Source organism: Prionailurus bengalensis, chromosome X (genome assembly GCF_016509475.1).
Source record: "Prionailurus bengalensis isolate Pbe53 chromosome X, Fcat_Pben_1.1_paternal_pri, whole genome shotgun sequence".
Lineage (NCBI taxonomy): Eukaryota > Metazoa > Chordata > Mammalia > Carnivora > Felidae > Prionailurus > Prionailurus bengalensis.
In genome coordinates this window covers 60,669,980-60,681,659 of record NC_057361.1, presented here as the reverse complement: position 1 = coordinate 60,681,659, position 11,680 = coordinate 60,669,980, and positions in this window count along the sequence as shown.

The following is an 11,680-nucleotide window of genomic DNA, read 5'->3' as shown; positions in this document are numbered from 1 at the left end:
TGACCTCTCCCATTTCTTGCCAACATTTTCTTTGTTTTTTTTTTTTGTTATAAAACACATAATGTAAAATTTACCATTTAAATCATTTTAAAGTGTACAAGTCAGTGACATATAGTACATTTGAATGTTGTGCAACCATGTCCACTATCTAGTTCCAGAACATTTTCATGACCTTAAAAGGAAACCTCTTCCATTAAGCAGCTTTCCATCCCTCCCACTCCTTCCAACCCCTGGCAACCACAAATCTCCTTTCTGACTTTATGGATTTGCATTGTCTGGATATTTCATATAAATAGAATCATGCGATATGTGGCCTTTTTGTGTGTGGCTTCTTTGACTTAGCATAGTGTTTAAAAAATTTTTTAATGTTTATTTATTTTTGAGGGGGCAGAGGAGCAGAGAGGAAGATGGAGACAAAGGATCTGAAGCAGGGTCTGCACTGATAGCAGAGAGCCCAATGTGGGGCTTGAACTCATGAACCATGAGATGATGAACTGAGCTGAAGTTGGATGCTTAACCAACTGAGCTACCCAGGTGGCCCTAGCATAATGTTTTTGAGGTTCATCTACCTTGTAGCATATCTTAGTACTTTATTCTTTTTATTGTTCAATAATATTCCATTGTATGGCCATACCACATTTTGTTTACCCATTCATCAGGTGATGGACATTTGAGTTATTTCCATATTTTGGCTGTTGCACATAATATTCTTAATTTCTTTTTCAAGTTGTTCATTGTTAATGTATAGAAATACAACTGATTTGGTATCCTGTACCACTTGCTGAATTCATTTATTAGCACTAATAGTATTTTTATTGCTTTAAGATTATACATATATATACCATCATGTCATCTATAAATAGAAAGAGTTTTACTTCTACTTTTCCAATTTAGATGTCTTTTATATCCATTTCTTGCCTAATTACTTGGGTTAGATCTTCCAAGACAATATTGAAAGCAATGGTAAAAGTGGACATTCTTGTCTTGCTCTTGGTCTTAGGGGGAAAGCTTTCAGAGTTCCACCATCAAGTGTAATATTAACTGTGGGTTTTTTTTTTTTAACTAAATGCCCTTTATCATGTTTAGGAAGTCCCCTTCTATTTCTAGCTTGTTGACTGTTTTTATGATGATAAAATGTTGGATTTTATCAAATGCTTTTTCTATATCAATTAAGATGATCATGTTTCCTTCATTTTATCAATGTGATATATTACATTGTTTGATATGCATATGTTGAAATACTTTTGCATTACCAGGATAAATTCTGATTGGTCATGGTGTATAAATGTTTTATATATGGTGATGGATTTGATTTGTCACTATTCTGCTGAGAATTTCTGCATCTATGTACATAAAGAATATGGGTCTGTAGCTTTCCTTTTTTTGTGGTGTCTTCGTCTGAATTTGGTGTTATAGAATGAATTTGGTGTTAGAAGATGTTTCCTACTCCTTTATATTTTGGAAGAGTTTGAGAATGACTGGTGTTAATTCTTTCTCAAAATTTTGGTAGATTTCCCAGTAAAGCCCTCTGGTCCTGGATTTTTCTATGTTGGGAGGTTTTTTTGTCACTGATTCAATTTCCTTACTTGGTATAGGTTTGTTTAGATTTACCATTTCTTCTTGAGGCAAGTTCGGTAGTTTGTGTGTTTCTTGGAATTTGTCTTTTTCATCTAGGTTATCTAAATTTTTGGCCTTCAGGGGCATCTGGGTGGCTCACTCGGCTAAGTGTTGGACTCCTGGTTTCAGCCCGGGTCATGATCTCGTGGTTTCATGAGTTTGGGCCCCACGTTGGGCTCTGTCCTGATGGTGCAGAGCTTGCTTGGGATTCTCTTTCTCTCTCTGCCCCTCCCCCGCTCATGCTGTCTCTGTCTTTCTCTAAATAAATATATACACTTAAAAAATTAATAAATAAATCTTTGATCTTCAATTGATCATAAGAATCACTTATTACTATGTGATCATAGTGGTCACTTATTATGTGATAATGGTAATCACTTATTACAACCTTACTAAAGTAAAAAAAGGTAAGGTCCCATACATAGGATCTTGAGCTAGTTAGAAGAACCTTACAGGTAGGGGTACTTGTACCTCAATATTTATAGCAGCACTTTCAACAATAGCCAAATTATGGAAAGAGCCTATATGTCCATCAACTGATGAATGGATAAATAAATTGTGGTTTATATACACAATGGAATACTACTTGGCAATGAGAAAGACTGCAATATGGCCTTTTTTAGCAATGTGGATGGAATTGGAGAGTGTTATGCTAAGTGAAATAAGTCATACAGAGAAAGACAGATACCATATGTTTTCACTCTTATGTGGATCCTGAGAAACTTAACAGAAGATCATGGGGAAGGGGAAGGAAAAAAATAGAGAAGGAGGGAGCCAAACCATAGGAGACTCTTAAAAACAGAATAAACTGAGGGTTGATGGGGGTTGGAGGGAGGGGAAAGTGGGTGATGGGGATTGAGGAGGGCACCTGTTGGGATGAGCACTGGGTGTTGTATGGAAACCAATTTGACAATACATTTCATATTAAAAAAAAAAAAGAAGAAGATCCTTACAGGGCATGGGGCCTAACTTTTCTATCTAATGATTCTCCTCATAGCATACCTACGAAATACATCATTGGCTTTCCTACCTTCAAGGACTGGCATCTCACCAGTTCTGGGTGTAGTTTGTCCCATCTTTGGATAGCTCAGAGTATTCAGACATCCTTTTTATATAAAGTTACACAAAACAAATCTAATCATTTTCTCCCACTGTAGACAGTCCTTATGAATTGTAAAGAGTCCTTTCCCAAGTATTCTCATGTCCATAATATGTCCTAGTTCCTTTAATTGCTTTTCACTAATGATGACTTTTAGGGTCCCCACCAGTCTGTTAATTTGACTTTGAATGCTTTATGAAAATCCTCTTTAAGGGGCATGGCATTAAAGTCAAGGACAAACTCCCACTCAGGGGACTATTCAAATTAGAGGGATTTGACTATTTTTCTTTCACTCTTTCTTCTGTTACTGAACTTGTATGAATAAGATATTTCCCCCTTCAATTCAGACCTTAGTTGAGGTCGGTATTAACAACTTGGCTCCTTTCCTGCAGTCTGGCTCAGTATTTCTTTTTTTTTTATTATTTTTTTTTTTATTTTTTTTTTCAACGTTTATTTATTTTTGGGACAGAGAGAGACAGAGCATGAACGGGGGAGGGGCAGAGAGAGAGGGAGACACAGAATCGGAAACAGGCTCCAGGCTCCGAGCCATCAGCCCAGAGCCTGACGCGGGGCTCGAACTCACGGACCGCGAGATCGTGACCTGGCTGAAGTCGGACGCTTAACCGACTGCGCCACCCAGGCGCCCCTGTATTTCTTTGATAATTTCATGCTGCCATCTACTGGCTAAATCAGGTAGTTCCTGCCTTTTTGTTTTGTTTTGTTTTTGTTTTTTGAACTAATTGAGCAGAGGAGAGGAAGTATAGGTCAACAAAATACAAGGCTAGAAGTGGTATATTTGAGATCTATTAGGAAGAGGTCTTGATTTCTTCACTCCATATAATTCCTATTGTATGCCACGTATTTGGGAGCCCAAAGTAGAAGTAATGTGGACACAGCGCGGGTATAGCTGCAGAAAATGTGACTGGAACATTCCCATTCGGTCCAACTCTGACTAGCTAATTGAATTTGAGCAAGTCACCTATTTTTTGTGTGTTATTTTCCACAAGCTGTTATCCCAACAAGTTTATTTTTTTTTTTTATTTTTTTTTTTTCTGAAATTTATTGACAAATTGGTTTCCATACAACACCCAGTGCTCATCCCAAAAGGTGCCCTCCTCAATACCCATCACCCACCCTCTCCTCCCTCCCACCCCCCATCAACCCTCAGTTTGTTCTCAGTTTTTAACAGTCTCTTATGCTTTGGCTCTCTCCCATTCTAACCTCTTTTTTTTTTTTTTTTCCCCTCCCCCATGGGTTCCTGTTAAGTTTCTCAGGATCCACATAAGAGTGAAACCATATGGTATCTGTCTTTCTCTGTATGGCTTATTTCACTTAGCATCACACTCTCCAGTTCCATCCACGTTGCTACAAAAGGCCATATTTCATTTTTTCTCATTGCCATGTAATATTCCATTGTGTATATAAACCACAATTTCTTTATCCATTCATCAGTTGATGGACATTTAGGCTCTTTCCATAATTTGGCTATTGTTGAGAGTGCTGCTATGAACATTGGGGTACAAGTGGCCCTATGCATCAGTGCTCCTGTATCCCTTGGATAAATTCCTAGCAGTGCTATTGCTGGGTCATAGGGTAGGTCTATTTTTAATTTTCTGAGGAACCTCCACACTGCTTTCCAGAGCGGCTGCACCAATTTGCATTCCCACCAACAGTGCAAGAGGGTTCCCGTTTCTCCACATCCTCTCCAGCATCTATAGTCTCCTGATTTGTTCATTTTGGCCACTCTGACTGGCGTGAGGTGATACCTGAGTGTGGTTTTGATTTGTATTTCCCTGATAAGGAGCGACGCTGAACATCTTTTCATGTGCCTGTTGGCCATCCGGATGTCTTCTTTAGAGAAGTGTCTATTCATGTTTTCTGCCCATTTCTTCACTGGGTTATTTGTTTTTCGGGTGTGGAGTTTGGTGAGCTCTTTATAGATTTTGGATACTAGCCCTTTGTCCGATATGTCATTTGCGAATATCTTTTCCCATTCCGTTGGTTGCCTTTTAGTTTTGTTGGTTGTTTCCTTTGCTGTGCAGAAGCTTTTTATCTTCATAAGGTCCCAGTAATTCACTTTTGCTTTTAATTCCCTTGCCTTTGGGGATGTGTCGAGTAAGAGATTGCTACGGCTGAGGTCAGAGAGGTCTTTTCCTGCTTTCTCCTCTAAGGTTTTGATGGTTTCCTGTCTCACATTTAGGTCCTTTATCCATTTTGAGTTTATTTTTGTGAATGGTGTGAGAAAGTGGTCTAGTTTCAACCTTCTGCATGTTGCTGTCCAGTTCTCCCAGCACCATTTGTTAAAGAGGCTGTCTTTTTTCCATTGGATGTTCTTTCCTGCTTTGTCAAAGATGAGTTGGCCATACGTTTGTGGGTCTAGTTCTGGGGTTTCTATTCTATTCCATTGGTCTATGTGTCTGTTTTGGTGCCAATACCATGCTGTCTTGATGATGACAGCTTTGTAGTAGAGGCTAAAGTCTGGGATTGTGATGCCTCCTGCTTTGGTCTTCTTCTTCAAAATTCCTTTGGCTATTCGGGGCCTTTTGTGGTTCCATATGAATTTTAGGATTGCTTGTTCTAGTTTCGAGAAGAATGCTGGTGCAATTTTGATTGGGATTGCATTGAATGTGTAGATAGCTTTGGGTAGTATTGACATTTTGACAATATTTATTTTTCCAATCCATGAGCAGGGAATGTCTTTCCATTTCTTTAAATCTTCTTCAATTTCCTTCAGAAGCTTTCTATAGTTTTCAGCATACAGATCCTTTACATCTTTGGTTAGATTTATTCCTAGGTATTTTATGCTTCTTGGTGCAATTGTGAATGGGATCAGTTTCTTTATTTGTCTTTCTGTTGCTTCATTGTTAGTGTATAAGAATGCAACTGATTTCTGTACATTGATTTTGTATCCTGCAACTTTGCTGAATTCCTGTATCAGTTCTAGCAGACTTTTGGTGGAGTCTATCGGATTTTCCATGTATAATATCATGTCATCTGCAAAAAGCGAAAGCTTGACTTCATCTTTGCCAATTTGGATGCCTTTGATTTCCTTTTGTTGTCTGATTGCTGATGCTAGAACTTCCAGCACTATGTTAAACAGCAGTGGTGAGAGTGGGCATCCTTGTCGTGTTCCTGATCTCAGGGAAAAAGCTTTCAGTTTTTCCCCGTTGAGGATGATGTTAGCTGTGGGCTTTTCATAAATGGCTTTTATGATCTTTAAGTATGTTCCTTCTATCCCGACTTTCTCAAGGGTTTTTATTAAGAAAGGGTGCTGGATTTTGTCGAAGGCCTTTTCTGCATCGATTGACAGGATCATATGGTTCTTCTCTCTTTTTTTGTTAATGTGATGTATCACGTTGATTGATTTGCGAATGTTGAACCAGCCCTGCATCCCAGGAATGAATCCCACTTGATCATGGTGAATAATTCTTTTTATATGCCGTTGAATTCGATTTGCTAGTATCTTATTGAGAATTTTTGCATCCATATTCATCAGGGATATTGGCCTGTAGTTCTCTTTTTTGACTGGGTCTCTGTCTGGTTTAGGAATCAAAGTAATACTGGCTTCATAGAATGAGTCTGGAAGTTTTCCTTCCCTTTCTATTTCTTGGAATAGCTTGAGAAGGATAGGTATTATCTCTGCTTTAAACGTCTGGTAGAACTCCCCTGGGAAGCCATCTGGTCCTGGACTCTTATTTGTTGGGAGATTTTTGATAACCGATTCAATTTCTTCGCTGGTTATGGGTCTGTTCAAGCTTTCTATTTCCTCCTGATTGAGTTTTGGAAGCGTGTGGGTGTTCAGGAATTCGTCCATTTCTTCTAGGTTGTCCAATTTGTTGGCATATAAGTTTTCATAGTATTCCCTGATAATTGTTTGTATCTCTGAGGGATTGGTTGTAATAATTCCATTTTCATTCATGATTTTATCTATTTGGGTCATCTCCCTTTTATCCCAACAAGTTTATATGACAAAGCCAAGTAGCAGTAAAGGCAACGGAAGAACGTGAAGTGAAGGACTGAAGTCTCAGGGAGAGGGGGTGGGGTGGGGGAGGAATAAGTAAAGCCCAAAGGTGATAAATGACAGGAGAGAGCAGGGTTTCTTCAAAGCACATGGCACTTTAGGCAAAAAATTCAGAGAGTCTCTTCCTATTTAAGTAATTTGATTAAATATATTATAAAAGGGCCGCCTGGGTGACTCAGTCAAAGCATAGACTCTTGATTTCGGCTTAGGTCATGATCTCATGGTTCATGATATTGAGCCCCACATTGGGATCTGCACTGACAGCATGGAGCCTGCTTGGGATTCTCTCTCTCTTTCTCTCTGCCCCTTCCCCATCAAAATAAATAAACCTTTAAAATAATATAAATTATAATATTCATGAGCCTATATGAGGTATAGTAGTTACTGTAGCAATGAAGATTTAGAATATTGGGTAGTGGAGTGCCTGGGTGGCTCAGTTGGTTAAGTGTCTGACTCTTGATTTCAGCTCAGTTCGTGATCTTACAGATCGGATCGTGAGATCGAGCCCAGCGTCAGGCTCTGTGCTGAGCGTGGAATCTGCTTAAGATTCTCTCTCTCACGAGGAAGGGGAGGGTGGGTGATGGGTATTGAGGAGGGCACATTTTGGGATGAGCACTGGGTGTTGTATGGAAACCAATTTGACAATAAATTTCATATTAAAAAAAAAAGATTCTCTCTGTCATTCCCCTCTGCCCCTTTCTCCTGTGTGTGTGTGCTCTCTCTCTCTCTCAAAAATAAATAAATAAATAAATAAATAAATAAATAAATAAATAGATAGATAGAATAATGGGTAGAAAGAGGTAGTTACATATTTGTTTATTCAACAGTTCATGTGAAAATTCTTTCTAATGTCCTCGTACCATCTCTTCCTTTCCAGGTCCAGAAACCACTTGTTCAAGTTCTTTATTGTCAAATGCACTATACCTGGCTAATTTTATACCTCCCTTTAAAAGAAAAAGTAGCAACACTGTGACAACATCCAATGCAATGACCTGTTTGTATCAAAATAGTATAGTTTCTTGCCTCTGCAGTTCTTTTATCTGTATCAACTGTTCTTAGTAGCCTAGAGCCTGAAAATGTCCTGTGTCTGATGTGAGTGACAGTCATCCAGAATCATCATGTTGTCACCATTTTGGCAGCATAATCTCACCCAATCCCCTGAAAGAAATTACTATGAGAGCCAATGGGAGTAATCTGCTAGCCTGGCTGTTCTCCAGGAACCAGGGCCTGGCTGCAGAACTCCAGGATAACCAGTTTATATCTTGTCTTTTTACCTTTTAAGGTGTTTATGTGAAATAAAACATTTTAATTTCAGAAAGTCAAATTTATCAGTCTTTTGCAGTTGATGATCTGAGTCTTGTTTAAGAAAAATTTCTTTAACCCAAGGTCTAAAAAGTATAGAACATTACCACAATTGTAGAAAATTCTATCAGACAGAGCCGTATTAGGCAGGTCTAGTTATCCTAATGATTGGTAGCCTAGGCTAAAGACACAATAAGCTGAAACAGGTAAGTTCTAGAGTGGAGTCAGATTCCTGGTGATACTATTAGTTCATGGCCTATAGAGAAAGAGTTTAAGATTTGTCCAGGTGACCTGATAGCATTGCTGCTGATGGTAACCGGCTTGTTTTTTAAGTCCTACTGGTTAGGCTATGCTGAGAGCCCAGGTGTTAAGGGAATACTAATCATATAATCACCTTTTTTCTCTAATGACTGAGTGATATCAAAGTGGTTGTAGCTACTAAATTTTATAGGTATGATTGTTATTTTTCAAATATACCATGATCATTAAAGTGATTTAGAACTCCACACAAATTACACAATTCTCACTAGAGAGATCTAATACACAAGGCAGTCTTGTTAACAGAATTGTTTTACTAAAGCACCACCAAAGCTATGGGTCCAAGGACCTCTACTCTGGCATCCTCATGCTGTCACTAGCTTTTAAACCAAATGCAAAGAAATCAATATCCCTCAATCTCAATTTACTAACCTATAAAATAAGACTCCTTTACCCCTGTTCCTTTCACTAGAAACTTGTGAAAGCTTAAATTAGAATGAAATCTTAAAGACATTCAGAATTATAATCCCACTATCTTCCCCAAACCTGGAAAGCACAGCAGGTCTTGCTTGTAGGGGTTTGCTCCATAGTTAATTTTTGGGTATTCAGGAAGTCTCCTGTGGAAAATTATCTTCCAGACTGAAATTCTGTTACTAGATTCTCTTTGTGTTAAGCATTGTCTTCTCAGGGGTACCACATGTACAACACAATTTCCCTCATTTTGAATAACAAGTCAGATACTTTTTTGTGTGTGAACCAAGAGCACTTAGAGGATGGAGTGTATCCTAAAGGAAGACAATTTTACATACTTTATCATTTATCTGGAGACTGGAGGACATGCTTACCTGGTAGTATTTGCCTTAATAGTTACATTTTCCAGTTTAGCCAGTAGGAGGAAAATGTATCCTTTGACTTTCTAGGAGTTGTTGTGTGATATTTAGTTTACATTGTCTCCCTCTGGTTCTCCATTATTTCTTTGATAAACAATATAGGAGAGTTTATGAGATTAAATGCTTCTCACTGAAATAGCCAGGTTTGTGGGGTCAGCTTTGTCTTTTATACGAGCTTTTGCCTATCAGATACTGCCAATGGGTGAACTTCACTTCTGTGCCCTCATAATTGGTTCAACGTTGGGGGTCATCAGATTCATGGAGGAAGTAGGGAAATACTAAAGATTAAGGACTCACAGTTAAAAAATTACAAACAGGTCACAAATAGTATAGCGTCTTGATTAATTAGGGGTCAAAATTACTTTCTGTGAATTACCTTCTGTTCTTTCCTTTGTCTTGCTCACCAATTGACTTAAAAGTACTTCTAATCTCTACGATCAGGGGCCATACAAAGGCTGAGTTCTGGAGTAGAAAAGACACTGGCTCAAAATACTGCTGTGTGACCGACCATACGCATATTACGTAACAGCTTCATTATCTATCAAACAGGAATAAACCGGTATTATCTCATTAGATAATGGAAGGGAAAGTCCCTCAGAGAGGGTTCTAACCTTAATGTAGTGCTCTTCGTAACTTCCTTGGTTCAAGAGTTTGGTGGGGTAGTTATACATTCTGGCTGAAAGAGGTATTGGGATTCTTTATCAGCATATCAAAGCTTTACTTCCCCCTTCTTCCCATTTCAAAACCAAGCTGAACTAAAACCCTTTCATTTGTTATGCTGTTTGTGGAGAATTTTAGCATCCGTTATCTAATTTGATTTACCTAACGTCCCTATGTATAGATAAGAACCCATTGAAAACCCATTGAAGTTGTGGTCAATAAATGAAGCCTACTTCTAGCCTAGTGTTGTCTTTCTAATATGTTGCTGTTTTCTCTAAATCTCCCCTTTTTTCTTGTTACTGGTTAAATTTTGAACCAGTTAAACCACAAAGATGTCTGGCTTTCAATCTTCTAGGCCACTCCTCTTCTACTCCTTCCCGCCCTCAGGTCCCCTCCCCCTCACTTCTTAAAGCACTGCAATTTGCTGCGGCCGCCATATTTCTTCCTTTCCCGGGGTGGAAGCTTGCTAACAGTGGATATCTTTGCCCGTGTGGTTCTTTCTGGAACATTTTCCAGCCCCGACCACTCCTTATGGCGTATTTCTTTTAAAAAATTCACGAAAATTCCATAAAATATTTTAACAATTCTAAACTTTCTCCGAGTGTTCTCTTGACATCTCCTCCCTATTTTTTCAGGTATTTGGAATATTTTTAGGTAATTTTCCATTTTAAAGGAATTTTTCACTGGGATGATTTTTGGTTGATGCCTCTGCTTTGTCGTGGTTTAATTTTTTTCCCCCCTTCTCTTTTCTACATTTTGCCCATCGGGGCTGTGGATACCAGGTTTTATTATCATTTTTTTCGCCCAACGGGGCTGTGGATACCTGCGTTTTAATTCTTTTCTTTTATTTATTTTTTTTAATTTGCCCATCGGGGCAGCGGATACCTGCTTTTAATTTTTTTTTTTTTCACCCTTAGCCCATCGGGGCCTCGGATACCTGCTGTGTCTCCTTCCCTCCCCTTAACCCTCTGGCCCATCGGGGCAATGGATACCAGCTTTAAAAAAAGTTCCTTTTTGGCCCATCGGGGCCTCGGATACCTGCTTTTATTATTTTTTTCCCTTGCCCATCGGGGCCTTGGATACCTGCTTTATTTATTTATTTATTTTCCTTTGCCCATCGGGGCTGTGGATACCTGCTTAGATTTTTTTTTTCTCATGGCCCATCGGGGCCTTTTATGGATGGAAATGTTGGCTTTTGTGGTTCGTTGTACTGTCTGGAATGTCTACAAATTTATGCTGCTAATCAATCGTTTGGTGTTGTGTGAGTGGACCTACGGCTTTAGCTGGGAGATGACTTAGCAGTTAGGCCAAGGAGTTAGGCTGGGGAGGAAAGATGGCGGCCACTTCAGCCGCTTGGCTGAGGGTTAGTTGTGCCAAGTATAAATTAGGGAGCTAAGATGGCTAGCGGGACAGGCAGAGGCAGTTACATGCATTGCATTAGCTACATGTTTTGAATGAGCTGATTTGGGGCTTGTTAGGAGCTTTGCATGAACTGTGGTATCATGAGGTAGAAAAACAGGATGGTCTTCTGTCATGTTACAAGAGGATGGTCAAAAATGAGAGGGAGAAGGTTAAGGCATAGGGTTCAAAATGGCGATTTTGGGTTTGCGGTATTGCTCAGCATGGCTCTCTGCTTTGTTAGAGTGTCCAAAATGGCGGACCCAGTTTTGCCGCAGTGTTCATGTGGCGGGAAGGCCATATCATGGTGGTGTCTTTGTTCTAGTGCACAGCATGGCGGTGCAAATATTCTGTTACATAGTAAAAGATGGCGGCTGGAGTACTTGCCGCAGTGTAAAACATGGCGGGCTTTTGTCTTTGCCGTGTGCATTTCCT